A 26337-nucleotide genomic window follows, 5' to 3' on the forward strand; every position below is an offset into this window, starting at 1 on the left:
TCTCGGCAGATTGTGCTATATGTGGTTCTTGTTGTTTTGAGTCGTATTTTGGAATTCTACATTCAATTCCATTTCAGAGTGACTGGTTAGCAAACATAATTACGCAGTCATCATAAACTGTAGATTAAATGCAAGATCAATGCACTATACTTATTCGTCGCTTACTGAGTAGCACGTAATCCGAACATGACTCTAGCTAGCCGTGATCGTCTAGCGGTTAGGACATTGCGTTGTGGCCGCAATAACCCAGGTGCGAATCCTGGTCTCGGCAGATTGTGCGTTATGTCGTTGTTTTGTTATTTTGAGTCGTATTTTGGGATTCTACTTTCAATTCTTTTCCAGGGTAACAGGTTAGCAAACATAATAACGCAGTCATCATAAACTGTAGATTAAATGCAAAATAAATGCACTATACTTATTCGTCGCTTACTGAGCATCACGTTATCCGAACATGACTCTAGCTAGCCGTGATCGTCTAGTGGTTAGGACATTGCGTTGTGGCCGCAATAACCCAGGTTCGAATCCTGGTCTCGGCAGATTGTGCTATATGTAGTTTTTGTTGTTTTGCGTCATATTTTGGGATTCTACATTCAATTCCATTTCAGAGTAACAGGTTACGAAACGTAATCACGCAGTCATGATAAACTGTAGATTAAATACAAGTTCAATGCACTATACTTATTAGTCGCTTACTGAGTAGCACCAAATCAGGACATGACTCTAGCTAGCCGTGATCGTCTAGTGGTTAGGACATTCCATTGTGACCGCAATAACCCAGGTGTAAAACCTGGTCTCGGCAGATTGTGCTATATGTAGTTCTTGTTGTTTTGAGTCGTATTTTGGGATTCTACATTCAATTACATTTCAGTGTAACAGGTTACGAAACATAATCACGCAGTCATCATAAACTGCAGATTAAATGCAAGATCAATGCACTATACTTATTCGTCGCTTTTTGAGTAGCACGACATCCGAACATGGCTTGCTAGCCGTGATCGTCTAGTGGTTAGGACATTGCGTTGTGGCCGCAATAACCCAGATTCGAATCCAGGTCTCGGCAGATTGTGCGATATGTCGTTGTTTTGTTATTTTGAGTCGTGTTTTGGGATTCTACTTTCAATTCTTTTCCAGGGTAACAGGTTAGCAAACATAATAACGCAGTCATCATAAACTGTAGATTAAATGCAAGATCAATGCACTATACTTATTCGTCGCTTACTGAGCATCACGTTATCCGAATATGACTCTAGCTAGCCGTGATCGTCTAGTGGTTAGGACATTGCGTTGTGGCCGCAATAACCCAGGTTCGAATCCTGGTCTCGGCAGATTGTGCGATATGTAGTTTTTGTTGTTTTGAGTCGTATTTTGGGATTCTACTTTCAATTCTTTTCCAGGTTAAAAGGTTAGCGAACATAATAACGCACTGCAGTCATCATAAACTGTAGATTAAATGCAAAATAAATGCACTATACTTATTCGTCGCTTACTGAGCATCACGTTATCCGAACATGACTCTAGCTAGCCGTGATCGTCTAGTGGTTAGGACATTTCGTTGTGGCCGCAATAACCCAGGTTCGAATCCTGGTCTCGGCAGATTGTGCTATATGTGGTTCTTGTTGTTTTGAGTCGTATTTTGGAATTCTACATTCAATTCCATTTCAGAGTGACTGGTTAGCAAACATAATTACGCAGTCATCATAAACTGTAGATTAAATGCAAGATCAATGCACTATACTTATTCGTCGCTTACTGAGTAGCACGTAATCCGAACATGACTCTAGCTAGCCGTGATCGTCTAGTGGTTAGGACATTGCGTTGTGGCCGCAATAACCCAGGTGCGAATCCTGGTCTCGGCAGATTGTGCGTTATGTCGTTGTTTTGTTATTTTGAGTCGTATTTTGGGATTCTACTTTCAATTCTTTTCCAGGGTAACAGGTTAGCAAACATAATAACGCAGTCATCATAAACTGTAGATTAAATGCAAAATAAATGCACTATACTTATTCGTCGCTTACTGAGCATCACGTTATCCGAACATGACTCTAGCTAGCCGTGATCGTCTAGTGGTTAGGACATTGCGTTGTGGCCGCAATAACCCAGGTTCGAATCCTGGTCTCGGCAGATTGTGCTATATGTAGTTTTTGTTGTTTTGCGTCATATTTTGGGATTCTACATTCAATTCCATTTCAGAGTAACAGGTTACGAAACGTAATCACGCAGTCATGATAAACTGTAGATTAAATGCAAGTTCAATGCACTATACTTATTAGTCGCTTACTGAGTAGCACCAAATCAGGACATGACTCTAGCTAGCCGTGATCGTCTAGTGGTTAGGACATTCCATTGTGACCGCAATAACCCAGGTGTAAATCCTGGTCTCGGCAGATTGTGCTATATGTAGTTCTTGTTGTTTTGAGTCGTATTTTGGGATTCTACATTCAATTACATTTCAGTGTAACAGGTTACGAAACATAATCACGCAGTCATCATAAACTGCAGATTAAATGCAAGATCAATGCACTATACTTATTCGTCGCTTTTTGAGTAGCACGACATCCGAACATGGCTTGCTAGCCGTGATCGTCTAGTGGTTAGGACATTGCGTTGTGGCCGCAATAACCCAGATTCGAATCCAGGTCTCGGCAGATTGTGCGATATGTCGTTGTTTTGTTTTGAGTCGTATTTTTGAATTCTACAGTTAATTATATTCCAGGGTAACAGGTTAGCAAACATAATAACGCAGTCATCATAAACTGTAAATTAAATGCAAAATAAATGCACTATACTTATTCGTCGCTTACTGAGTATCACGTGATCCGAACATGACTCGAGCTAGCCGTGATCGTCTAGTGGTTAGGACATTGCGTTGTGGCCGCAATAACCCAGGTTCGAATCCTGGTCTCGGCAGATTGTGCTATACGTAGTTCTTGTTGTTTTGAGTCGTATTTTGGGATGCTACATTCAATTCCATTTCAGAGAAACAGGTTACGAAACATAATTACGCAGTCATCATAAACTGTAGATTAAATGCAAGATCAATGCACTATACTTATTCGTCGCTTACTGAGTAGCACGTAATCCTAACATGACTCTAGCTAGCCGTGATCGTCTAGTGGTTAGGACATTGCGTTGTGGCCGCAATAACACAGGTGCGAATCCTGGTCTCGGCAGATTGTGCGATATGTCGTTGTTTTGTTATTTTGAGTCGTATTTTGGGATTCTACTTTCAATTCTTTTCCAGGGTAACAGGTTAGCAAACATAATAACGCAGTCATCATAAACTGTGGATTAAATGCAAAATAAATGCACTATACTTATTCGTCGCTTACTGAGCATCACGTTATCCGAACATGACTCTAGCTAGCCGTGATCGTCTAGTGGTTAGGACATTGCGTTGTGGCCGCAATAACCCAGGTTCGAATCCTGGTCTCGGCAGATTGTGCTATATGTAGTTTTTGTTGTTTTGCGTCATATTTTGGGATTCTACATTCAATTCCATTTCAGAGTAACAGGTTACGAAACGTAATCACGCAGTCATGATAAACTGTAGATTAAATGCAAGTTCAATGCACTATACTTATTCGTCGCTTACTGAGTAGCACCAAATCAGGACATGACTGGCTAGCCGTGATTGTCTAGTGGATAGGACATTACGTTGTGGCCGCAATAACCCAGGTTCGAATCCTGGTCTCGGGCGATTGTGCTATATGTAGTTTTTGTTGTTTTGCGTCGTATTTTGGGATTCTACATTCAATTTTGCTTCCAGGGTAACAGGTTGGCAAACATAATCACGCAGTCATCATAAACTGTAGATTAAATGCAAGATCAATGCACTATACTTATTCGTCGCTTACTGAGTAGCACGTAATGCGAACATGACTCTAGCTAGCCGTGATCGTCTAGTGGTCAGGAAATTGCATTGTGGCCGCAATAACCCAGGTTCGAATCCTGGTCTCGGCAGATTGTGCGTTATGTCGTTGTTTTGTTATTTTGAGTCGTATTTTGGGATTCTACTTTCAATTCTTTTCCAGGGTAACAGGTTAGCAAACATAATAACGCAGTCATCATAAACTGTAGATTAAATGCAAAATAAATGCACTATACTTATTCGTCGCTTACTGAGCATCACGTTATCCGAACATGACTCTAGCTAGCCGTGATCGTCTAGTGGTTAGGACATTGCGTTGTGCCCGCAATAACCCAGTTTCGAATCCTGGTCCCGGTAGATTGTGCGATATGTAGTTCTTGTTGTTTTGAGTCGTATTTTGGGATTCTACTTTCAATTCTTTTCCAGGGTAACAGGTTAGCAAACATAATAACGCAGTCATCATAAACTGTAGATTAAATGCAAGATCAATGCACTATACTTATTCGTCGCTTACTGAGTAGCACGAAATTCGAACATGACTGGCTAGCCGTGATCGTCTAGTGGTTAGGACATTGCGTTGTGCCCGCAATAACCCAGTTTCGAATCCTGGTCTCGGCAGATTGTGCTATATGTAGTTCTTGTTGTTTTGAGTCGTATTTTGGGATTCTACTTTCAATTCTTTTCCAGGGTAACAGGTTAGCAAACATAATAACGCAGTCATCATAAACTGTAGATTAAATGCAAGATCAATGCACTATACATATTCGTCACTTACTGAATAGCACGTAATTCGAACATGACTGGCTAGCCGTGATCGTCTAGTGGTTAGGACATTGCGTTGTGGCCGCAATAACCCATGTTCGAATCTTGGTATCGGCAGATTGTGCTATAGGTAGTTCTTGTTGTTTTGAGTCGTATTTTGGGATTCTATATTCAATTCCATTTCAGAGTAACAGGTACGAAACATAATCACGCAGTCATCATAAACTGCCGATTAAATGCAAGATCAATGCACTATACATATTCGTCACTTACTGAATAGCACGTAATTCGAACATGACTGGCTAGCCGTGATCGTCTAGTGGTTAGGACATTGCGTTGTATCGCAATAACCCAGTTTCAAAATCTGGTCTCAGCAGATTGTGCGATATGTCGATGTTTTGTTTTGATTCGTATTTTTGAATTATACAATCAATTCTATTCCAGGGTAACAGGTTAGCAAACATAATCACGCAGTCATCATAAACTGTAGATTAAATGCAAAATAAATGCACTATACTTATTCGTCGCTTACTGAGCATCACGTTATCCGAACATGACTCTAGCTAGCTGTGATCGTCTAGTGGTTAGGACATTGCGTTGTGGCCGCAATAACCCAGGTTCGAATCCTGGTCTCGGCAGATTGTGCTATATGTAGTTTTTGTTGTTTTGCGTCGTATTTTGGAATTCTGCATTCAATTTTACTTCCAGGGTAACAGGTTGGCAAACATAATCACGCTGTCATCATAAACTGTAGATTAAATGCAAGATCAATGCACTATACATATTCGTCACTTACTGAATAGTACGTAATTCGAACATGACTGGCTAGCCGTGATCGTCTAGTGGTTAGGACATTGCGTTGTGGCCGCAATAACCCATGTTTGAATCCTGGTCTCGGCAGATTGTGCTATAGGTAATTCTTGTTGTTTTGAGTCGTATTTTAGGATTCTACATTCAATTCCATTTCAGAGTAACAGATACGAAACATAATCACGCAGTCATCATAAACTGCCGATTAAATGCAAGATCAATGCACTTACATATTCGTCACTTACTGAATAGCACGTAATTCGAACATGACTGGCTAGCCGTGATCGTCTAGTGGTTAGGACATTGCGTTCTGGCGCAATAACCCAGTTTCGAAATCTGTTCTCAGCAGATTGTGCGATATGTCGATGTTTTGTTTTGATTCGTATTTTTGAATTCTACAATCAATTCTATTCCAGGGTAACAGGTTAGCAAACATAATCACGCAGTCATCATAAACTGTAGATTAAATGCAAAATAAATGCACTATACTTATTCTTCGCTTACTGAGTAGCACGTAATCCGAACATGACTCTAGCTAGCCGTGATCGTCTGGTGGTTAGGACATTGCATTGTGGCCGCAATAACCCAGGTTTGAATCCTGGTCTCGGCAGATTGTGCGATATGTAGTTCTTGTTGTTTTGAGTCGTATTTGGGGATTCTACATTCAATTCCATTTCAGAGTAACAGGTTACGAAACATAATCACGCAGTCATCATAAACTGCAGATTAAATGCAAGATCAATGCACTATATTTAATCGTCGCTTTTTGAGTAGCACGATATCCGAACATGGCTGGGACATTGCGTTGTGGCCGCAATAACCCAGGTTCGAATCCTGGTCTGGGCAGATTGTGCGTTATGTCGTTGTTTTGTTGTTTTGAGTCGTATTTTGGGATTCTACATGCAATTCTTTTCCAGGGTAACAGGTTAGCAAACATAATCACGCAGTCATCAGAAACTCTAGATTAAATGCAAGTTCAATGCACTATACTTATTCGTCGCTCAGTGCGTAACACGTAATCAGAACATGACTGGCTAGCCGTGATCGTCTAGTGGTTAGGACATTCCATTGTGACCGCAATAACCCAGGTGTAAATCCTGGTCTCGGCAGATTGTGCTATATGTAGTTCTTGTTGTTTTGAGTCGTATTTTGGGATTCTACATTCAATTACATTTCAGTGTAACAGGTTACGAAACATAATCACGCAGTCATCATAAACTGCAGATTAAATGCAAGATCAATGCACTATACTTATTCGTCGCTTTTTGAGTAGCACGACATCCGAACATGGCTTGCTAGCCGTGATCGTCTAGTGGTTAGGACATTGCGTTGTGGCCGCAATAACCCAGATTCGAATCCAGGTCTCGGCAGATTGTGCGATATGTCGTTGTTTTGTTTTGAGTCGTATTTTTGAATTCTACAGTTAATTATATTCCAGGGTAACAGGTTAGCAAACATAATAACGCAGTCATCATAAACTGTAAATTAAATGCAAAATAAATGCACTATACTTATTCGTCGCTTACTGAGTATCACGTGATCCGAACATGACTCTAGCTAGCCGTGATCGTCTAGTGGTTAGGACATTGCGTTGTGGCCGCAATAACCCAGGTTCGAATCCTGGTCTCGGCAGATTGTGCTATACGTAGTTCTTGTTGTTTTGAGTCGTATTTTGGGATGCTACATTCAATTCCATTTCAGAGAAACAGGTTACGAAACATAATTACGCAGTCATCATAAACTGTAGATTAAATGCAAGATCAATGCACTATACTTATTCGTCGCTTACTGAGTAGCACGTAATCCGAACATGACTCTAGCTAGCCGTGATCGTCTAGTGGTTAGGACATTGCGTTGTGGCCGCAATAACCCAGGTGCGAATCCTGGTCTCGGCAGATTGTGCGTTATGTCGTTGTTTTGTTATTTTGAGTCGTATTTTGGGATTCTACTTTCAATTCTTTTCCAGGGTAACAGGTTAGCAAACATAATAACGCAGTCATCATAAACTGTAGATTAAATGCAAGATCAATGCACTATACTTATTCGTCGCTTACTGAGTAGCACGAAATTCGAACATGACTGGCTAGCCGTGATCGTCTAGTGGTTAGGACATTGCGTTGTGCCCGCAATAACCCAGTTTCGAATCCTGGTCTCGGCAGATTGTGCTATATGTAGTTCTTGTTGTTTTGAGTCGTATTTTGGGATTCTACTTTCAATTCTTTTCCAGGGTAACAGGTTAGCAAACATAATAACGCAGTCATCATAAACTGTAGATTAAATGCAAGATCAATGCACTATACATATTCGTCACTTACTGAATAGCACGTAATTCGAACATGACTGGCTAGCCGTGATCGTCTAGTGGTTAGGACATTGCGTTGTGGCCGCAATAACCCATGTTCGAATCTTGGTATCGGCAGATTGTGCTATAGGTAGTTCTTGTTGTTTTGAGTCGTATTTTGGGATTCTATATTCAATTCCATTTCAGAGTAACAGGTACGAAACATAATCACGCAGTCATCATAAACTGCCGATTAAATGCAAGATCAATGCACTATACATATTCGTCACTTACTGAATAGCACGTAATTCGAACATGACTGGCTAGCCGTGATCGTCTAGTGGTTAGGACATTGCGTTGTATCGCAATAACCCAGTTTCAAAATCTGGTCTCAGCAGATTGTGCGATATGTCGATGTTTTGTTTTGATTCGTATTTTTGAATTATACAATCAATTCTATTCCAGGGTAACAGGTTAGCAAACATAATCACGCAGTCATCATAAACTGTAGATTAAATGCAAAATAAATGCACTATACTTATTCGTCGCTTACTGAGCATCACGTTATCCGAACATGACTCTAGCTAGCTGTGATCGTCTAGTGGTTAGGACATTGCGTTGTGGCCGCAATAACCCAGGTTCGAATCCTGGTCTCGGCAGATTGTGCTATATGTAGTTTTTGTTGTTTTGCGTCGTATTTTGGAATTCTGCATTCAATTTTACTTCCAGGGTAACAGGTTGGCAAACATAATCACGCTGTCATCATAAACTGTAGATTAAATGCAAGATCAAAGCACTATACATATTCGTCACTTACTGAATAGTACGTAATTCGAACATGACTGGCTAGCCGTGATCGTCTAGTGGTTAGGACATTGCGTTGTGGCCGCAATAACCCATGTTTGAATCCTGGTCTCGGCAGATTGTGCTATAGGTAATTCTTGTTGTTTTGAGTCGTATTTTAGGATTCTACATTCAATTCCATTTCAGAGTAACAGATACGAAACATAATCACGCAGTCATCATAAACTGCCGATTAAATGCAAGATCAATGCACTTACATATTCGTCACTTACTGAATAGCACGTAATTCGAACATGACTGGCTAGCCGTGATCGTCTAGTGGTTAGGACATTGCGTTCTGGCGCAATAACCCAGTTTCGAAATCTGTTCTCAGCAGATTGTGCGATATGTCGATGTTTTGTTTTGATTCGTATTTTTGAATTCTACAATCAATTCTATTCCAGGGTAACAGGTTAGCAAACATAATCACGCAGTCATCATAAACTGTAGATTAAATGCAAAATAAATGCACTATACTTATTCTTCGCTTACTGAGTAGCACGTAATCCGAACATGACTCTAGCTAGCCGTGATCGTCTGGTGGTTAGGACATTGCATTGTGGCCGCAATAACCCAGGTTTGAATCCTGGTCTCGGCAGATTGTGCGATATGTAGTTCTTGTTGTTTTGAGTCGTATTTGGGGATTCTACATTCAATTCCATTTCAGAGTAACAGGTTACGAAACATAATCACGCAGTCATCATAAACTGCAGATTAAATGCAAGATCAATGCACTATATTTAATCGTCGCTTTTTGAGTAGCACGATATCCGAACATGGCTGGGACATTGCGTTGTGGCCGCAATAACCCAGGTTCGAATCCTGGTCTGGGCAGATTGTGCGTTATGTCGTTGTTTTGTTGTTTTGAGTCGTATTTTGGGATTCTACATGCAATTCTTTTCCAGGGTAACAGGTTAGCAAACATAATCACGCAGTCATCAGAAACTCTAGATTAAATGCAAGTTCAATGCACTATACTTATTCGTCGCTCAGTGCGTAACACGTAATCAGAACATGACTGGCTAGCCGTGATCGTCTAGTGGTTAGGACATTCCATTGTGACCGCAATAACCCAGGTGTAAATCCTGGTCTCGGCAGATTGTGCTATATGTAGTTCTTGTTGTTTTGAGTCGTATTTTGGGATTCTACATTCAATTACATTTCAGTGTAACAGGTTACGAAACATAATCACGCAGTCATCATAAACTGCAGATTAAATGCAAGATCAATGCACTATACTTATTCGTCGCTTTTTGAGTAGCACGACATCCGAACATGGCTTGCTAGCCGTGATCGTCTAGTGGTTAGGACATTGCGTTGTGGCCGCAATAACCCAGATTCGAATCCAGGTCTCGGCAGATTGTGCGATATGTCGTTGTTTTGTTTTGAGTCGTATTTTTGAATTCTACAGTTAATTATATTCCAGGGTAACAGGTTAGCAAACATAATAACGCAGTCATCATAAACTGTAAATTAAATGCAAAATAAATGCACTATACTTATTCGTCGCTTACTGAGTATCACGTGATCCGAACATGACTCTAGCTAGCCGTGATCGTCTAGTGGTTAGGACATTGCGTTGTGGCCGCAATAACCCAGGTTCGAATCCTGGTCTCGGCAGATTGTGCTATACGTAGTTCTTGTTGTTTTGAGTCGTATTTTGGGATGCTACATTCAATTCCATTTCAGAGAAACAGGTTACGAAACATAATTACGCAGTCATCATAAACTGTAGATTAAATGCAAGATCAATGCACTATACTTATTCGTCGCTTACTGAGTAGCACGTAATCCGAACATGACTCTAGCTAGCCGTGATCGTCTAGTGGTTAGGACATTGCGTTGTGGCCGCAATAACCCAGGTGCGAATCCTGGTCTCGGCAGATTGTGCGTTATGTCGTTGTTTTGTTATTTTGAGTCGTATTTTGGGATTCTACTTTCAATTCTTTTCCAGGGTAACAGGTTAGCAAACATAATAACGCAGTCATCATAAACTGTAGATTAAATGCAAAATAAATGCACTATACTTATTCGTCGCTTACTGAGCATCACGTTATCCGAACATGACTCTAGCTAGCCGTGATCGTCTAGTGGTTAGGACATTGCGTTGTGGCCGCAATAACCCAGGTTCGAATCCTGGTCTCGGCAGATTGTGCTATATGTAGTTTTTGTTGTTTTGCGTCATATTTTGGGATTCTACATTCAATTCCATTTCAGAGTAACAGGTTACGAAACGTAATCACGCAGTCATGATCAACTGTAGATTAAATGCAAGTTCAATGCACTATACTTATTCGTCGCTTACTGAGTAGCACCAAATCAGGACATGACTGGCTAGCCGTGATTGTCTAGTGGATAGGACATTGCGTTGTGGCCGCAATAACCCAGGTTCGAATCCTGGTCTCGGGCGATTGTGCTATATGTAGTTTTTGTTGTTTTGCGTCGTATTTTGGGATTCTACATTCAATTTTACTTCCAGGGTAACAGGTTGGCAAACATAATCACGCAGTCATCATAAACTGTAGATTAAATGCAAGATCAATGCACTATACTTATTCGTCGCTTACTGAGTAGCATGTAATGCGAACATGACTCTAGCTAGCCGTGATCGTCTAGTGGTCAGGAAATTGCGTTGTGGCCGTAATAACCCAGGTTCGAATCCTGGTCTCGGCAGATTGTGCGTTATGTCGTTGTTTTGTTATTTTGAGTCGTATTTTGGGATTCTACTTTCAATTCTTTTCCAGGGTAACAGGTTAGCAAACATAATAACGCAGTCATCATAAACTGTAGATTAAATGCAAAATAAATGCACTATACTTATTCGTCGCTTACTGAGCATCACGTTATCCGAACATGACTCTAGCTAGCCGTGATCGTCTAGTGGTTAGGACATTGCGTTGTGCCCGCAATAACCCAGTTTCGAATCCTGGTCCCGGTAGATTGTGCGATATGTCGTTGTTTCGTTGTTTTGTTGTTTTGAGTCGTATTTTGGGATTCTACCTTCAATTCATTTCCAGGATAACAGGTTAGCAAACATAATCACGCAGTCATCATAAACTGTAGATTAAATGCAAGATCAATGCACTATACTTATTCGTCGCTTACTGAGTAGCACGAAATTCGAACATGACTGGCTAGCCGTGATCGTCTAGTGGTTAGGACATTTCGTTGTGGCCGCAATAACCCATGTTCGAATCCTGGTATCGGCAGATTGTGCTATAGGTAGTTCTTGTTGTTTTGAGTCGTATTTTGGGATTCTATATTCAATTCCATTTCAGAGTAACAGGTACGAAACATAATCACGCAGTCATCATAAACTGCCGATTAAATGCAAGATCAATGCACTATACATATTCGTCACTTACTGAATAGCACGTAATTCGAACATGACTGGCTAGCCGTGATCGTCTAGTGGTTAGGACATTGCGTTGTGGCGCAATAACCCAGTTTCAAAATCTGGTCTCAGCAGATTGTGCGATATGTCGATGTTTTGTTTTGATTCGTATTTTTGAATTCTACAATCAATTCTATTCCAGGGTAACAGGTTAGCAAACATAATCACGCAGTCATCATAAACTGTAGATTAAATGCAAAATAAATGCACTATACTTATTCTTCGCTTACTGAGTAGCACGTAATCCGAACATGACTCTAGCTAGCCGTGATCGTCTGGTGGTTAGGACATTGCATTGTGGCCGCAATAACCCAGGTTTGAATCCTGGTCTCGGCAGATTGTGCGATATGTAGTTCTTGTTGTTTTGAGTCGTATTTGGGGATTCTACATTCAATTCCATTTCAGAGTAACAGGTTACGAAACATAATCACGCAGTCATCATAAACTGCAGATTAAATGCAAGATCAATGCACTATATTTAATCGTCGCTTTTTGAGTAGCACGATATCCGAACATGGCTGGGACATTGCGTTGTGGCCGCAATAACCCAGGTTCGAATCCTGGTCTGGGCAGATTGTGCGTTATGTCGTTGTTTTGTTGTTTTGAGTCGTATTTTGGGATTCTACATGCAATTCTTTTCCAGGGTAACAGGTTAGCAAACATAATCACGCAGTCATCAGAAACTCTAGATTAAATGCAAGTTCAATGCACTATACTTATTCGTCGCTCAGTGCGTAACACGTAATCAGAACATGACTGGCTAGCCGTGATCGTCTAGTGGTTAGGACATTCCATTGTGACCGCAATAACCCAGGTGTAAATCCTGGTCTCGGCAGATTGTGCTATATGTAGTTCTTGTTGTTTTGAGTCGTATTTTGGGATTCTACATTCAATTACATTTCAGTGTAACAGGTTACGAAACATAATCACGCAGTCATCATAAACTGCAGATTAAATGCAAGATCAATGCACTATACTTATTCGTCGCTTTTTGAGTAGCACGACATCCGAACATGGCTTGCTAGCCGTGATCGTCTAGTGGTTAGGACATTGCGTTGTGGCCGCAATAACCCAGATTCGAATCCAGGTCTCGGCAGATTGTGCGATATGTCGTTGTTTTGTTTTGAGTCGTATTTTTGAATTCTACAGTTAATTATATTCCAGGGTAACAGGTTAGCAAACATAATAACGCAGTCATCATAAACTGTAAATTAAATGCAAAATAAATGCACTATACTTATTCGTCGCTTACTGAGTATCACGTGATCCGAACATGACTCTAGCTAGCCGTGATCGTCTAGTGGTTAGGACATTGCGTTGTGGCCGCAATAACCCAGGTTCGAATCCTGGTCTCGGCAGATTGTGCTATACGTAGTTCTTGTTGTTTTGAGTCGTATTTTGGGATGCTACATTCAATTCCATTTCAGAGAAACAGGTTACGAAACATAATTACGCAGTCATCATAAACTGTAGATTAAATGCAAGATCAATGCACTATACTTATTCGTCGCTTACTGAGTAGCACGTAATCCGAACATGACTCTAGCTAGCCGTGATCGTCTAGTGGTTAGGACATTGCGTTGTGGCCGCAATAACCCAGGTGCGAATCCTGGTCTCGGCAGATTGTGCGTTATGTCGTTGTTTTGTTATTTTGAGTCGTATTTTGGGATTCTACTTTCAATTCTTTTCCAGGGTAACAGGTTAGCAAACATAATAACGCAGTCATCATAAACTGTAGATTAAATGCAAAATAAATGCACTATACTTATTCGTCGCTTACTGAGCATCACGTTATCCGAACATGACTCTAGCTAGCCGTGATCGTCTAGTGGTTAGGACATTGCGTTGTGGCCGCAATAACCCAGGTTCGAATCCTGGTCTCGGCAGATTGTGCTATATGTAGTTTTTGTTGTTTTGCGTCATATTTTGGGATTCTACATTCAATTCCATTTCAGAGTAACAGGTTACGAAACGTAATCACGCAGTCATGATCAACTGTAGATTAAATGCAAGTTCAATGCACTATACTTATTCGTCGCTTACTGAGTAGCACCAAATCAGGACATGACTGGCTAGCCGTGATTGTCTAGTGGATAGGACATTGCGTTGTGGCCGCAATAACCCAGGTTCGAATCCTGGTCTCGGGCGATTGTGCTATATGTAGTTTTTGTTGTTTTGCGTCGTATTTTGGGATTCTACATTCAATTTTACTTCCAGGGTAACAGGTTGGCAAACATAATCACGCAGTCATCATAAACTGTAGATTAAATGCAAGATCAATGCACTATACTTATTCGTCGCTTACTGAGTAGCATGTAATGCGAACATGACTCTAGCTAGCCGTGATCGTCTAGTGGTCAGGAAATTGCGTTGTGGCCGTAATAACCCAGGTTCGAATCCTGGTCTCGGCAGATTGTGCGTTATGTCGTTGTTTTGTTATTTTGAGTCGTATTTTGGGATTCTACTTTCAATTCTTTTCCAGGGTAACAGGTTAGCAAACATAATAACGCAGTCATCATAAACTGTAGATTAAATGCAAAATAAATGCACTATACTTATTCGTCGCTTACTGAGCATCACGTTATCCGAACATGACTCTAGCTAGCCGTGATCGTCTAGTGGTTAGGACATTGCGTTGTGCCCGCAATAACCCAGTTTCGAATCCTGGTCCCGGTAGATTGTGCGATATGTCGTTGTTTCGTTGTTTTGTTGTTTTGAGTCGTATTTTGGGATTCTACCTTCAATTCATTTCCAGGATAACAGGTTAGCAAACATAATCACGCAGTCATCATAAACTGTAGATTAAATGCAAGATCAATGCACTATACTTATTCGTCGCTTACTGAGTAGCACGAAATTCGAACATGACTGGCTAGCCGTGATCGTCTAGTGGTTAGGACATTTCGTTGTGGCCGCAATAACCCATGTTCGAATCCTGGTATCGGCAGATTGTGCTATAGGTAGTTCTTGTTGTTTTGAGTCGTATTTTGGGATTCTATATTCAATTCCATTTCAGAGTAACAGGTACGAAACATAATCACGCAGTCATCATAAACTGCCGATTAAATGCAAGATCAATGCACTATACATATTCGTCACTTACTGAATAGCACGTAATTCGAACATGACTGGCTAGCCGTGATCGTCTAGTGGTTAGGACATTGCGTTGTGGCGCAATAACCCAGTTTCAAAATCTGGTCTCAGCAGATTGTGCGATATGTCGATGTTTTGTTTTGATTCGTATTTTTGAATTCTACAATCAATTCTATTCCAGGGTAACAGGTTAGCAAACATAATCACGCAGTCATCATAAACTGTAGATTAAATGCAAAATAAATGCACTATACTTATTCTTCGCTTACTGAGTAGCACGTAATCCGAACATGACTCTAGCTAGCCGTGATCGTCTGGTGGTTAGGACATTGCATTGTGGCCGCAATAACCCAGGTTTGAATCCTGGTCTCGGCAGATTGTGCGATATGTAGTTCTTGTTGTTTTGAGTCGTATTTGGGGATTCTACATTCAATTCCATTTCAGAGTAACAGGTTACGAAACATAATCACGCAGTCATCATAAACTGCAGATTAAATGCAAGATCAATGCACTATATTTAATCGTCGCTTTTTGAGTAGCACGATATCCGAACATGGCTGGGACATTGCGTTGTGGCCGCAATAACCCAGGTTCGAATCCTGGTCTGGGCAGATTGTGCGTTATGTCGTTGTTTTGTTGTTTTGAGTCGTATTTTGGGATTCTACATGCAATTCTTTTCCAGGGTAACAGGTTAGCAAACATAATCACGCAGTCATCAGAAACTCTAGATTAAATGCAAGTTCAATGCACTATACTTATTCGTCGCTCAGTGCGTAACACGTAATCAGAACATGACTGGCTAGCCGTGATCGTCTAGTGGTTAGGACATTCCATTGTGACCGCAATAACCCAGGTGTAAATCCTGGTCTCGGCAGATTGTGCTATATGTAGTTCTTGTTGTTTTGAGTCGTATTTTGGGATTCTACATTCAATTACATTTCAGTGTAACAGGTTACGAAACATAATCACGCAGTCATCATAAACTGCAGATTAAATGCAAGATCAATGCACTATACTTATTCGTCGCTTTTTGAGTAGCACGACATCCGAACATGGCTTGCTAGCCGTGATCGTCTAGTGGTTAGGACATTGCGTTGTGGCCGCAATAACCCAGATTCGAATCCAGGTCTCGGCAGATTGTGCGATATGTCGTTGTTTTGTTTTGAGTCGTATTTTTGAATTCTACAGTTAATTATATTCCAGGGTAACAGGTTAGCAAACATAATAACGCAGTCATCATAAACTGTAAATTAAATGCAAAATAAATGCACTATACTTATTCGTCGCTTACTGAGTATCACGTGATCCGAACATGACTCTAGCTAGCCGTGATCGTCTAGTGGTTAGGACATTGCGTTGTGGCCGCAATAACCCAGGTTCGAATCCTGGTCTCGGCAGATTGTGCTATACGTAGTTCTTGTTGTTTTGAGTCGTATTTTGGGATGCTACATTCAATTCCATTTCAGAGAAACAGGTTACGAAACATAATTACGCAGTCATCATAAACTGTAGATTAAATGCAAGATCAATGCACTATACTTATTCGTCGCTTACTGAGTAGCACGTAATCCGAACATGACTCTAGCTAGCCGTGATCGTCTAGTGGTTAGGACATTGCGTTGTGGCCGCAATAACCCAGGTGCGAATCCTGGTCTCGGCAGATTGTGCGTTATGTCGTTGTTTTGTTATTTTGAGTCGTATTTTGGGATTCTACTTTCAATTCTTTTCCAGGGTAACAGGTTAGCAAACATAATAACGCAGTCATCATAAACTGTAGATTAAATGCAAAATAAATGCACTATACTTATTCGTCGCTTACTGAGCATCACGTTATCCGAACATGACTCTAGCTAGCCGTGATCGTCTAGTGGTTAGGACATTGCGTTGTGGCCGCAATAACCCAGGTTCGAATCCTGGTCTCGGCAGATTGTGCTATATGTAGTTTTTGTTGTTTTGCGTCATATTTTGGGATTCTACATTCAATTCCATTTCAGAGTAACAGGTTACGAAACGTAATCACGCAGTCATGATCAACTGTAGATTAAATGCAAGTTCAATGCACTATACTTATTCGTCGCTTACTGAGTAGCACCAAATCAGGACATGACTGGCTAGCCGTGATCGTCTAGTGGATAGGACATTCCATTGTGACCGCAATAACCCAGGTTCGAAGCCTGGTCTCGGCAGATTGTGCGATATGTGGTTTTGTTGTTTTGAGTCGTATTTTGGGATTCTACTTTCAATTCTTTTCCAGGGTAACAGGTTAGCAAACATAATAACGCAGTCATCATAAACTGTAGATTAAATGCAAAATAAATGCACTATACTTATTCGTCGCTTACTGAGCATCACGTTATCCGAACATGACTCTAGCTAGCCGTGATCGTCTAGTGGTTAGGACATTGCGTTGTGCCCGCAATAACCCAGTTTCGAATCCTGGTCCCGGTAGATTGTGCGATATGTCGTTGTTTCGTTGTTTTGTTGTTTTGAGTCGTATTTTGGGATTCTACCTTCAATTCATTTCCAGGATAACAGGTTAGCAAACATAATCACGCAGTCATCATAAACTGTAGATTAAATGCAAGATCAATGCACTATACTTATTCGTCGCTTACTGAGTAGCACGAAATTCGAACATGACTGGCTAGCCGTGATCGTCTAGTGGTTAGGACATTTCGTTGTGGCCGCAATAACCCATGTTCGAATCCTGGTATCGGCAGATTGTGCTATAGGTAGTTCTTGTTGTTTTGAGTCGTATTTTGAGATTCTATATTCAATTCCATTTCAGAGTAACAGGTACGAAACATAATCACGCAGTCATCATAAACTGCCGATTAAATGCAAGATCAATGCACTATACATATTCGTCACTTACTGAATAGCACGTAATTCGAACATGACTGGCTAGCCGTGATCGTCTAGTGGTTAGGACATTGCGTTGTGGCGCAATAACCCAGTTTCAAAATCTGGTCTCAGCAGATTGTGCGATATGTCGATGTTTTGTTTTGATTCGTATTTTTGAATTCTACAATCAATTCTATTCCAGGGTAACAGGTTAGCAAACATAATCACGCAGTCATCATAAACTGTAGATTAAATGCAAAATAAATGCACTATACTTATTCTTCGCTTACTGAGTAGCACGTAATCCGAACATGACTCTAGCTAGCCGTGATCGTCTGGTGGTTAGGACATTGCATTGTGGCCGCAATAACCCAGGTTTGAATCCTGGTCTCGGCAGATTGTGCGATATGTAGTTCTTGTTGTTTTGAGTCGTATTTGGGGATTCTACATTCAATTCCATTTCAGAGTAACAGGTTACGAAACATAATCACGCAGTCATCATAAACTGCAGATTAAATGCAAGATCAATGCACTATATTTAATCGTCGCTTTTTGAGTAGCACGATATCCGAACATGGCTGGGACATTGCGTTGTGGCCGCAATAACCCAGGTTCGAATCCTGGTCTGGGCAGATTGTGCGTTATGTCGTTGTTTTGTTGTTTTGAGTCGTATTTTGGGATTCTACATGCAATTCTTTTCCAGGGTAACAGGTTAGCAAACATAATCACGCAGTCATCAGAAACTCTAGATTAAATGCAAGTTCAATGCACTATACTTATTCGTCGCTCAGTGCGTAACACGTAATCAGAACATGACTGGCTAGCCGTGATCGTCTAGTGGTTAGGACATTCCATTGTGACCGCAATAACCCAGGTGTAAATCCTGGTCTCGGCAGATTGTGCTATATGTAGTTCTTGTTGTTTTGAGTCGTATTTTGGGATTCTACATTCAATTACATTTCAGTGTAACAGGTTACGAAACATAATCACGCAGTCATCATAAACTGCAGATTAAATGCAAGATCAATGCACTATACTTATTCGTCGCTTTTTGAGTAGCACGACATCCGAACATGGCTTGCTAGCCGTGATCGTCTAGTGGTTAGGACATTGCGTTGTGGCCGCAATAACCCAGATTCGAATCCAGGTCTCGGCAGATTGTGCGATATGTCGTTGTTTTGTTTTGAGTCGTATTTTTGAATTCTACAGTTAATTATATTCCAGGGTAACAGGTTAGCAAACATAATAACGCAGTCATCATAAACTGTAAATTAAATGCAAAATAAATGCACTATACTTATTCGTCGCTTACTGAGTATCACGTGATCCGAACATGACTCTAGCTAGCCGTGATCGTCTAGTGGTTAGGACATTGCGTTGTGGCCGCAATAACCCAGGTTCGAATCCTGGTCTCGGCAGATTGTGCTATACGTAGTTCTTGTTGTTTTGAGTCGTATTTTGGGATGCTACATTCAATTCCATTTCAGAGAAACAGGTTACGAAACATAATTACGCAGTCATCATAAACTGTAGATTAAATGCAAGATCAATGCACTATACTTATTCGTCGCTTACTGAGTAGCACGTAATCCGAACATGACTCTAGCTAGCCGTGATCGTCTAGTGGTTAGGACATTGCGTTGTGGCCGCAATAACCCAGGTGCGAATCCTGGTCTCGGCAGATTGTGCGTTATGTCGTTGTTTTGTTATTTTGAGTCGTATTTTGGGATTCTACTTTCAATTCTTTTCCAGGGTAACAGGTTAGCAAACATAATAACGCAGTCATCATAAACTGTAGATTAAATGCAAAATAAATGCACTATACTTATTCGTCGCTTACTGAGCATCACGTTATCCGAACATGACTCTAGCTAGCCGTGATCGTCTAGTGGTTAGGACATTGCGTTGTGGCCGCAATAACCCAGGTTCGAATCCTGGTCTCGGCAGATTGTGCTATATGTAGTTTTTGTTGTTTTGCGTCATATTTTGGGATTCTACATTCAATTCCATTTCAGAGTAACAGGTTACGAAACGTAATCACGCAGTCATGATCAACTGTAGATTAAATGCAAGTTCAATGCACTATACTTATTCGTCGCTTACTGAGTAGCACCAAATCAGGACATGACTGGCTAGCCGTGATTGTCTAGTGGATAGGACATTGCGTTGTGGCCGCAATAACCCAGGTTCGAATCCTGGTCTCGGGCGATTGTGCTATATGTAGTTTTTGTTGTTTTGCGTCGTATTTTGGGATTCTACATTCAATTTTACTTCCAGGGTAACAGGTTGGCAAACATAATCACGCAGTCATCATAAACTGTAGATTAAATGCAAGATCAATGCACTATACTTATTCGTCGCTTACTGAGTAGCATGTAATGCGAACATGACTCTAGCTAGCCGTGATCGTCTAGTGGTCAGGAAATTGCGTTGTGGCCGTAATAACCCAGGTTCGAATCCTGGTCTCGGCAGATTGTGCGTTATGTCGTTGTTTTGTTATTTTGAGTCGTATTTTGGGATTCTACTTTCAATTCTTTTCCAGGGTAACAGGTTAGCAAACACAATAACGCAGTCATCATAAACTGTAGATTAAATGCAAAATAAATGCACTATACTTATTCGTCGCTTACTGAGCATCACGTTATCCGAACATGACTCTAGCTAGCCGTGATCGTCTAGTGGTTAGGACATTGCGTTGTGCCCGCAATAACCCAGTTTCGAATCCTGGTCCCGGTAGATTGTGCGATATGTCGTTGTTTCGTTGTTTTGTTGTTTTGAGTCGTATTTTGGGATTCTACCTTCAATTCATTTCCAGGATAACAGGTTAGCAAACATAATCACGCAGTCATCATAAACTGTAGATTAAATGCAAGATCAATGCACTATACTTATTCGTCGCTTACTGAGTAGCACGAAATTCGAACATGACTGGCTAGCCGTGATCGTCTAGTGGTTAGGACATTTCGTTGTGGCCGCAATAACCCATGTTCGAATCCTGGTATCGGCAGATTGTGCTATAGGTAGTTCTTGTTGTTTTGAGTCGTATTTTGGGATTCTATATTCAATTCCATTTCAGAGTAACAGGTACGAAACATAATCACGCAGTCATCATAAACTGCCGATTAAATGCAAGATCAATGCACTATACATATTCGTCACTTACTGAATAGCACGTAATTCGAACATGACTGGCTAGCCGTGATCGTCTAGTGGTTAGGACATTGCGTTGTGGCGCAATAACCCAGTTTCAAAATCTGGTCTCAGCAGATTGTGCGATATGTCGATGTTTTGTTTTGATTCGTATTTTTGAATTATACAATCAATTCTATTCCAGGGTAACAGGTTAGCAAACATAATCACGCAGTCATCATAAACTGTAGATTAAATGCAAAATAAATGCACTATACTTATTCGTCGCTTACCGAGCATCACGTTATCCGAACATGACTCTAGCTAGCTGTGATCGTCTAGCTAGTGGTTAGGACATTGCGTTGTGGCCGCAATAACCCAGGTTCGAATCCTGGTCTCGGCAGATTGTGCTATATGTAGTTTTTGTTGTTTTGCGTCGTATTTTGGGATTCTACATTCAATTTTACTTCCAGGGTAACAGGTTGCAAACATAATCACGCAGTCATCATAAACTGTAGATTAAATGCAAAATCAATGCACTATACTTATTCGTCGCTTACTGAGTAGCACGTAATGCGAACATGACTCTAGCTAGCCGTGATCGTCTAGTGGTTAGGACATTGCGTTGTGGCCGCAATAACCCAGGTTCGAATCCTGGTCTCGGCAGATTGTGCGTTATGTCGTTGTTTTGTTATTTTGAGTCGTGTTTTGGGATTCTACTTTCAATTCTTTTCCAGGGTAACAGGTTAGAAAACATAATAACGCAGTCATCATAAACTGTAGATTAAATGCAAGATCAATGCACTATACTTATTCGTCGCTTACTGAGCATCACGTTATCCGAATATGACTCTAGCTAGCCGTGATCGTCTAGTGGTTAGGACATTGCGTTGTGGCCGCAATAACCCAGGTTCGAATCCTGGTCTCGGCAGATTGTGCGATATGTAGTTTTTGTTGTTTTGAGTCGTATTTTGGGATTCTACTTTCAATTCTTTTCCAGGTTAACAGGTTAGCAAACATAATAACGCACTGCAGTCATCATAAACTGTAGATTAAATGCAAGATCAATGCACTATACTTATTCGTCGCTTACTGAGTAGCACGTAATGCGAACATGACTCTAGCTAGCCGTGATCGTCTAGTGGTTAGGACATTGCGTTGTGGCCGCAATAACCCAGGTTCGAATCCTGGTCTCGGCAGATTGTGCGTTATGTCGTTGTTTTGTTATTTTGAGTCGTGTTTTGGGATTCTACTTTCAATTCTTTTCCAGGGTAACAGGTTAGCAAACATAATAACGCAGTCATCATAAACTGTAGATTAAATGCAAGATCAATGCACTATACTTATTCGTCGCTTACTGAGCATCACGTTATCCGAATATGACTCTAGCTAGCCGTGATCGTCTAGTGGTTAGGACATTGCGTTGTGGCCGCAATAACCCAGGTTCGAATCCTGGTCTCGGCAGATTGTGCGATATGTAGTTTTTGTTGTTTTGAGTCGTATTTTGGGATTCTACTTTCAATTCTTTTCCAGGTTAACAGGTTAGCAAACATAATAACGCACTGCAGTCATCATAAACTGTAGATTAAATGCAAAATAAATGCACTATACTTATTCGTCGCTTACTGAGCATCACGTTATCCGAACATGACTCTAGCTAGCCGTGATCGTCTAGTGGTTAGGACATTGCGTTGTGCCCGCAATAACCCAGTTTCGAATCCTGGTCTCGGCAGATTGTGCGATATGTAGTTTTTGTTGTTTTGCGTCGTATTTTGGAATTCTACATTCAATTCCATTTCAGAGTGACTGGTTAGCAAACATAATTACGCAGTCATCATAAACTGTAGATTAAATGCAAGATCAATGCACTATACTTATTCGTCGCTTACTGAGTAGCACGTAATCCGAACATGACTCTAGCTAGCCGTGATCGTCTAGTGGTTAGGACATTGCGTTGTGGCCGCAATAACCCAGGTGCGAATCCTGGTCTCGGCAGATTGTGCGTTATGTCGTTGTTTTGTTATTTTGAGTCGTATTTTGGGATTCTACTTTCAATTCTTTTCCAGGGTAACAGGTTAGCAAACATAATAACGCAGTCATCATAAACTGTAGATTAAATGCAAAATAAATGCACTATACTTATTCGTCGCTTACTGAGCATCACGTTATCCGAACATGACTCTAGCTAGCCGTGATCGTCTAGTGGTTAGGACATTGCGTTGTGGCCGCAATAACCCAGGTTCGAATCCTGGTCTCGGCAGATTGTGCTATATGTAGTTTTTGTTGTTTTGCGTCATATTTTGGGATTCTACATTCAATTCCATTTCAGAGTAACAGGTTACGAAACGTAATCACGCAGTCATGATCAACTGTAGATTAAATGCAAGTTCAATGCACTATACTTATTCGTCGCTTACTGAGTAGCACCAAATCAGGACATGACTGGCTAGCCGTGATTGTCTAGTGGATAGGACATTGCGTTGTGGCCGCAATAACCCAGGTTCGAATCCTGGTCTCGGGCGATTGTGCTATATGTAGTTTTTGTTGTTTTGCGTCGTATTTTGGGATTCTACATTCAATTTTACTTCCAGGGTAACAGGTTGGCAAACATAATCACGCAGTCATCATAAACTGTAGATTAAATGCAAGATCAATGCACTATACTTATTCGTCGCTTACTGAGTAGCATGTAATGCGAACATGACTCTAGCTAGCCGTGATCGTCTAGTGGTCAGGAAATTGCGTTGTGGCCGTAATAACCCAGGTTCGAATCCTGGTCTCGGCAGATTGTGCGTTATGTCGTTGTTTTGTTATTTTGAGTCGTATTTTGGGATTCTACTTTCAATTCTTTTCCAGGGTAACAGGTTAGCAAACATAATAACGCAGTCATCATAAACTGTAGATTAAATGCAAAATAAATGCACTATACTTATTCGTCGCTTACTGAGCATCACGTTATCCGAACATGACTCTAGCTAGCCGTGATCGTCTAGTGGTTAGGACATTGCGTTGTGCCCGCAATAACCCAGTTTCGAATCCTGGTCCCGGTAGATTGTGCGATATGTCGTTGTTTCGTTGTTTTGTTGTTTTGAGTCGTATTTTGGGATTCTACCTTCAATTCATTTCCAGGATAACAGGTTAGCAAACATAATCACGCAGTCATCATAAACTGTAGATTAAATGCAAGATCAATGCACTATACTTATTCGTCGCTTACTGAGTAGCACGAAATTCGAACATGACTGGCTAGCCGTGATCGTCTAGTGGTTAGGACATTTCGTTGTGGCCGCAATAACCCATGTTCGAATCCTGGTATCGGCAGATTGTGCTATAGGTAGTTCTTGTTGTTTTGAGTCGTATTTTGGGATTCTATATTCAATTCCATTTCAGAGTAACAGGTACGAAACATAATCACGCAGTCATCATAAACTGCCGATTAAATGCAAGATCAATGCACTATACATATTCGTCACTTACTGAATAGCACGTAATTCGAACATGACTGGCTAGCCGTGATCGTCTAGTGGTTAGGACATTGCGTTGTGGCGCAATAACCCAGTTTCAAAATCTGGTCTCAGCAGATTGTGCGATATGTCGATGTTTTGTTTTGATTCGTATTTTTGAATTATACAATCAATTCTATTCCAGGGTAACAGGTTAGCAAACATAATCACGCAGTCATCATAAACTGTAGATTAAATGCAAAATAAATGCACTATACTTATTCGTCGCTTACCGAGCATCACGTTATCCGAACATGACTCTAGCTAGCTGTGATCGTCTAGTGGTTAGGACATTGCGTTGTGGCCGCAATAACCCAGGTTCGAATCCTGGTCTCGGCAGATTGTGCTATATGTAGTTTTTGTTGTTTTGCGTCGTATTTTGGGATTCTACATTCAATTTTACTTCCAGGGTAACAGGTTGCAAACATAATCACGCAGTCATCATAAACTGTAGATTAAATGCAAGATCAATGCACTATACTTATTCGTCGCTTACTGAGTAGCACGTAATGCGAACATGACTCTAGCTAGCCGTGATCGTCTAGTGGTTAGGACATTGCGTTGTGGCCGCAATAACCCAGGTTCGAATCCTGGTCTCGGCAGATTGTGCGTTATGTCGTTGTTTTGTTATTTTGAGTCGTGTTTTGGGATTCTACTTTCAATTCTTTTCCAGGGTAACAGGTTAGCAAACATAATAACGCAGTCATCATAAACTGTAGATTAAATGCAAGATCAATGCACTATACTTATTCGTCGCTTACTGAGCATCACGTTATCCGAATATGACTCTAGCTAGCCGTGATCGTCTAGTGGTTAGGACATTGCGTTGTGGCCGCAATAACCCAGGTTCGAATCCTGGTCTCGGCAGATTGTGCGATATGTAGTTTTTGTTGTTTTGAGTCGTATTTTGGGATTCTACTTTCAATTCTTTTCCAGGTTAACAGGTTAGCAAACATAATAACGCACTGCAGTCATCATAAACTGTAGATTAAATGCAAAATAAATGCACTATACTTATTCGTCGCTTACTGAGCATCACGTTATCCGAACATGACTCTAGCTAGCCGTGATCGTCTAGTGGTTAGGACATTGCGTTGTGCCCGCAATAACCCAGTTTCGAATCCTGGTCTCGGCAGATTGTGCGATATGTAGTTTTTGTTGTTTTGCGTCGTATTTTGGAATTCTACATTCAATTCCATTTCAGAGTGACTGGTTAGCAAACATAATTACGCAGTCATCATAAACTGTAGATTAAATGCAAGATCAATGCACTATACTTATTCGTCGCTTACTGAGTAGCACGTAATGCGAACATGACTCTAGCTAGCCGTGATCGTCTAGTGGTTAGGACATTGCGTTGTGGCCGCAATAACCCAGGTTCGAATCCTGGTCTCGGCAGATTGTGCGTTATGTCGTTGTTTTGTTATTTTGAGTCGTGTTTTGGGATTCTACTTTCAATTCTTTTCCAGGGTAACAGGTTAGCAAACATAATAACGCAGTCATCATAAACTGTAGATTAAATGCAAGATCAATGCACTATACTTATTCGTCGCTTACTGAGCATCACGTTATCCGAATATGACTCTAGCTAGCCGTGATCGTCTAGTGGTTAGGACATTGCGTTGTGGCCGCAATAACCCAGGTTCGAATCCTGGTCTCGGCAGATTGTGCGATATGTAGTTTTTGTTGTTTTGAGTCGTATTTTGGGATTCTACTTTCAATTCTTTTCCAGGTTAAAAGGTTAGCGAACATAATAACGCACTGCAGTCATCATAAACTGTAGATTAAATGCAAAATAAATGCACTATAC

The 26337-nt window shown here is 40.8% G+C and overlaps 23 non-coding genes across 23 annotated transcripts; all 23 read left to right on the forward strand.

Annotated features, from left to right (window-relative positions):
- The first annotated feature begins 464 nt into the window (after positions 1 to 464).
- Positions 465 to 536, forward strand: TRNAH-GUG (transfer RNA histidin (anticodon GUG)). The gene has a single exon. It is a non-coding gene; the product is annotated as a tRNA-His (tRNA).
- A 717-nt stretch (positions 537 to 1253) lies between these two features.
- TRNAH-GUG (transfer RNA histidin (anticodon GUG)) lies at positions 1254 to 1325 on the forward strand. The gene has a single exon. It is a non-coding gene; the product is annotated as a tRNA-His (tRNA).
- A 724-nt stretch (positions 1326 to 2049) lies between these two features.
- Positions 2050 to 2121, forward strand: TRNAH-GUG (transfer RNA histidin (anticodon GUG)). The gene has a single exon. It is a non-coding gene; the product is annotated as a tRNA-His (tRNA).
- A 714-nt stretch (positions 2122 to 2835) lies between these two features.
- Positions 2836 to 2907, forward strand: TRNAH-GUG (transfer RNA histidin (anticodon GUG)). The gene has a single exon. It is a non-coding gene; the product is annotated as a tRNA-His (tRNA).
- A 456-nt stretch (positions 2908 to 3363) lies between these two features.
- TRNAH-GUG (transfer RNA histidin (anticodon GUG)) lies at positions 3364 to 3435 on the forward strand. The gene has a single exon. It is a non-coding gene; the product is annotated as a tRNA-His (tRNA).
- A 3565-nt stretch (positions 3436 to 7000) lies between these two features.
- On the forward strand, positions 7001 to 7072 carry TRNAH-GUG (transfer RNA histidin (anticodon GUG)). The gene has a single exon. It is a non-coding gene; the product is annotated as a tRNA-His (tRNA).
- A 3040-nt stretch (positions 7073 to 10112) lies between these two features.
- TRNAH-GUG (transfer RNA histidin (anticodon GUG)) lies at positions 10113 to 10184 on the forward strand. The gene has a single exon. It is a non-coding gene; the product is annotated as a tRNA-His (tRNA).
- A 456-nt stretch (positions 10185 to 10640) lies between these two features.
- On the forward strand, positions 10641 to 10712 carry TRNAH-GUG (transfer RNA histidin (anticodon GUG)). Its single transcript has one exon. It is a non-coding gene; the product is annotated as a tRNA-His (tRNA).
- A 2532-nt stretch (positions 10713 to 13244) lies between these two features.
- TRNAH-GUG (transfer RNA histidin (anticodon GUG)) lies at positions 13245 to 13316 on the forward strand. The gene has a single exon. It is a non-coding gene; the product is annotated as a tRNA-His (tRNA).
- Positions 13317 to 13772: 456 nt separating this feature from the next.
- TRNAH-GUG (transfer RNA histidin (anticodon GUG)) lies at positions 13773 to 13844 on the forward strand. The gene has a single exon. It is a non-coding gene; the product is annotated as a tRNA-His (tRNA).
- A 2532-nt stretch (positions 13845 to 16376) lies between these two features.
- Positions 16377 to 16448, forward strand: TRNAH-GUG (transfer RNA histidin (anticodon GUG)). Its single transcript has one exon. It is a non-coding gene; the product is annotated as a tRNA-His (tRNA).
- Positions 16449 to 16904: 456 nt separating this feature from the next.
- On the forward strand, positions 16905 to 16976 carry TRNAH-GUG (transfer RNA histidin (anticodon GUG)). The gene has a single exon. It is a non-coding gene; the product is annotated as a tRNA-His (tRNA).
- Positions 16977 to 19241: 2265 nt separating this feature from the next.
- TRNAH-GUG (transfer RNA histidin (anticodon GUG)) lies at positions 19242 to 19313 on the forward strand. The gene has a single exon. It is a non-coding gene; the product is annotated as a tRNA-His (tRNA).
- Positions 19314 to 19769: 456 nt separating this feature from the next.
- TRNAH-GUG (transfer RNA histidin (anticodon GUG)) lies at positions 19770 to 19841 on the forward strand. Its single transcript has one exon. It is a non-coding gene; the product is annotated as a tRNA-His (tRNA).
- Positions 19842 to 21618: 1777 nt separating this feature from the next.
- TRNAH-GUG (transfer RNA histidin (anticodon GUG)) lies at positions 21619 to 21690 on the forward strand. The gene has a single exon. It is a non-coding gene; the product is annotated as a tRNA-His (tRNA).
- Positions 21691 to 21883: 193 nt separating this feature from the next.
- Positions 21884 to 21955, forward strand: TRNAH-GUG (transfer RNA histidin (anticodon GUG)). Its single transcript has one exon. It is a non-coding gene; the product is annotated as a tRNA-His (tRNA).
- A 196-nt stretch (positions 21956 to 22151) lies between these two features.
- Positions 22152 to 22223, forward strand: TRNAH-GUG (transfer RNA histidin (anticodon GUG)). The gene has a single exon. It is a non-coding gene; the product is annotated as a tRNA-His (tRNA).
- Positions 22224 to 22416: 193 nt separating this feature from the next.
- TRNAH-GUG (transfer RNA histidin (anticodon GUG)) lies at positions 22417 to 22488 on the forward strand. The gene has a single exon. It is a non-coding gene; the product is annotated as a tRNA-His (tRNA).
- Positions 22489 to 23212: 724 nt separating this feature from the next.
- On the forward strand, positions 23213 to 23284 carry TRNAH-GUG (transfer RNA histidin (anticodon GUG)). The gene has a single exon. It is a non-coding gene; the product is annotated as a tRNA-His (tRNA).
- Positions 23285 to 25057: 1773 nt separating this feature from the next.
- Positions 25058 to 25129, forward strand: TRNAH-GUG (transfer RNA histidin (anticodon GUG)). The gene has a single exon. It is a non-coding gene; the product is annotated as a tRNA-His (tRNA).
- Positions 25130 to 25322: 193 nt separating this feature from the next.
- Positions 25323 to 25394, forward strand: TRNAH-GUG (transfer RNA histidin (anticodon GUG)). The gene has a single exon. It is a non-coding gene; the product is annotated as a tRNA-His (tRNA).
- Positions 25395 to 25853: 459 nt separating this feature from the next.
- Positions 25854 to 25925, forward strand: TRNAH-GUG (transfer RNA histidin (anticodon GUG)). The gene has a single exon. It is a non-coding gene; the product is annotated as a tRNA-His (tRNA).
- A 193-nt stretch (positions 25926 to 26118) lies between these two features.
- On the forward strand, positions 26119 to 26190 carry TRNAH-GUG (transfer RNA histidin (anticodon GUG)). The gene has a single exon. It is a non-coding gene; the product is annotated as a tRNA-His (tRNA).
- Positions 26191 to 26337: the final 147 nt, after the last annotated feature.

This window comes from Saccoglossus kowalevskii, chromosome 6 (assembly GCF_978046115.1).
Source record: "Saccoglossus kowalevskii chromosome 6, keSacKowa6.1, whole genome shotgun sequence".
Taxonomy (NCBI): Eukaryota; Metazoa; Hemichordata; class Enteropneusta; family Harrimaniidae; genus Saccoglossus; species Saccoglossus kowalevskii.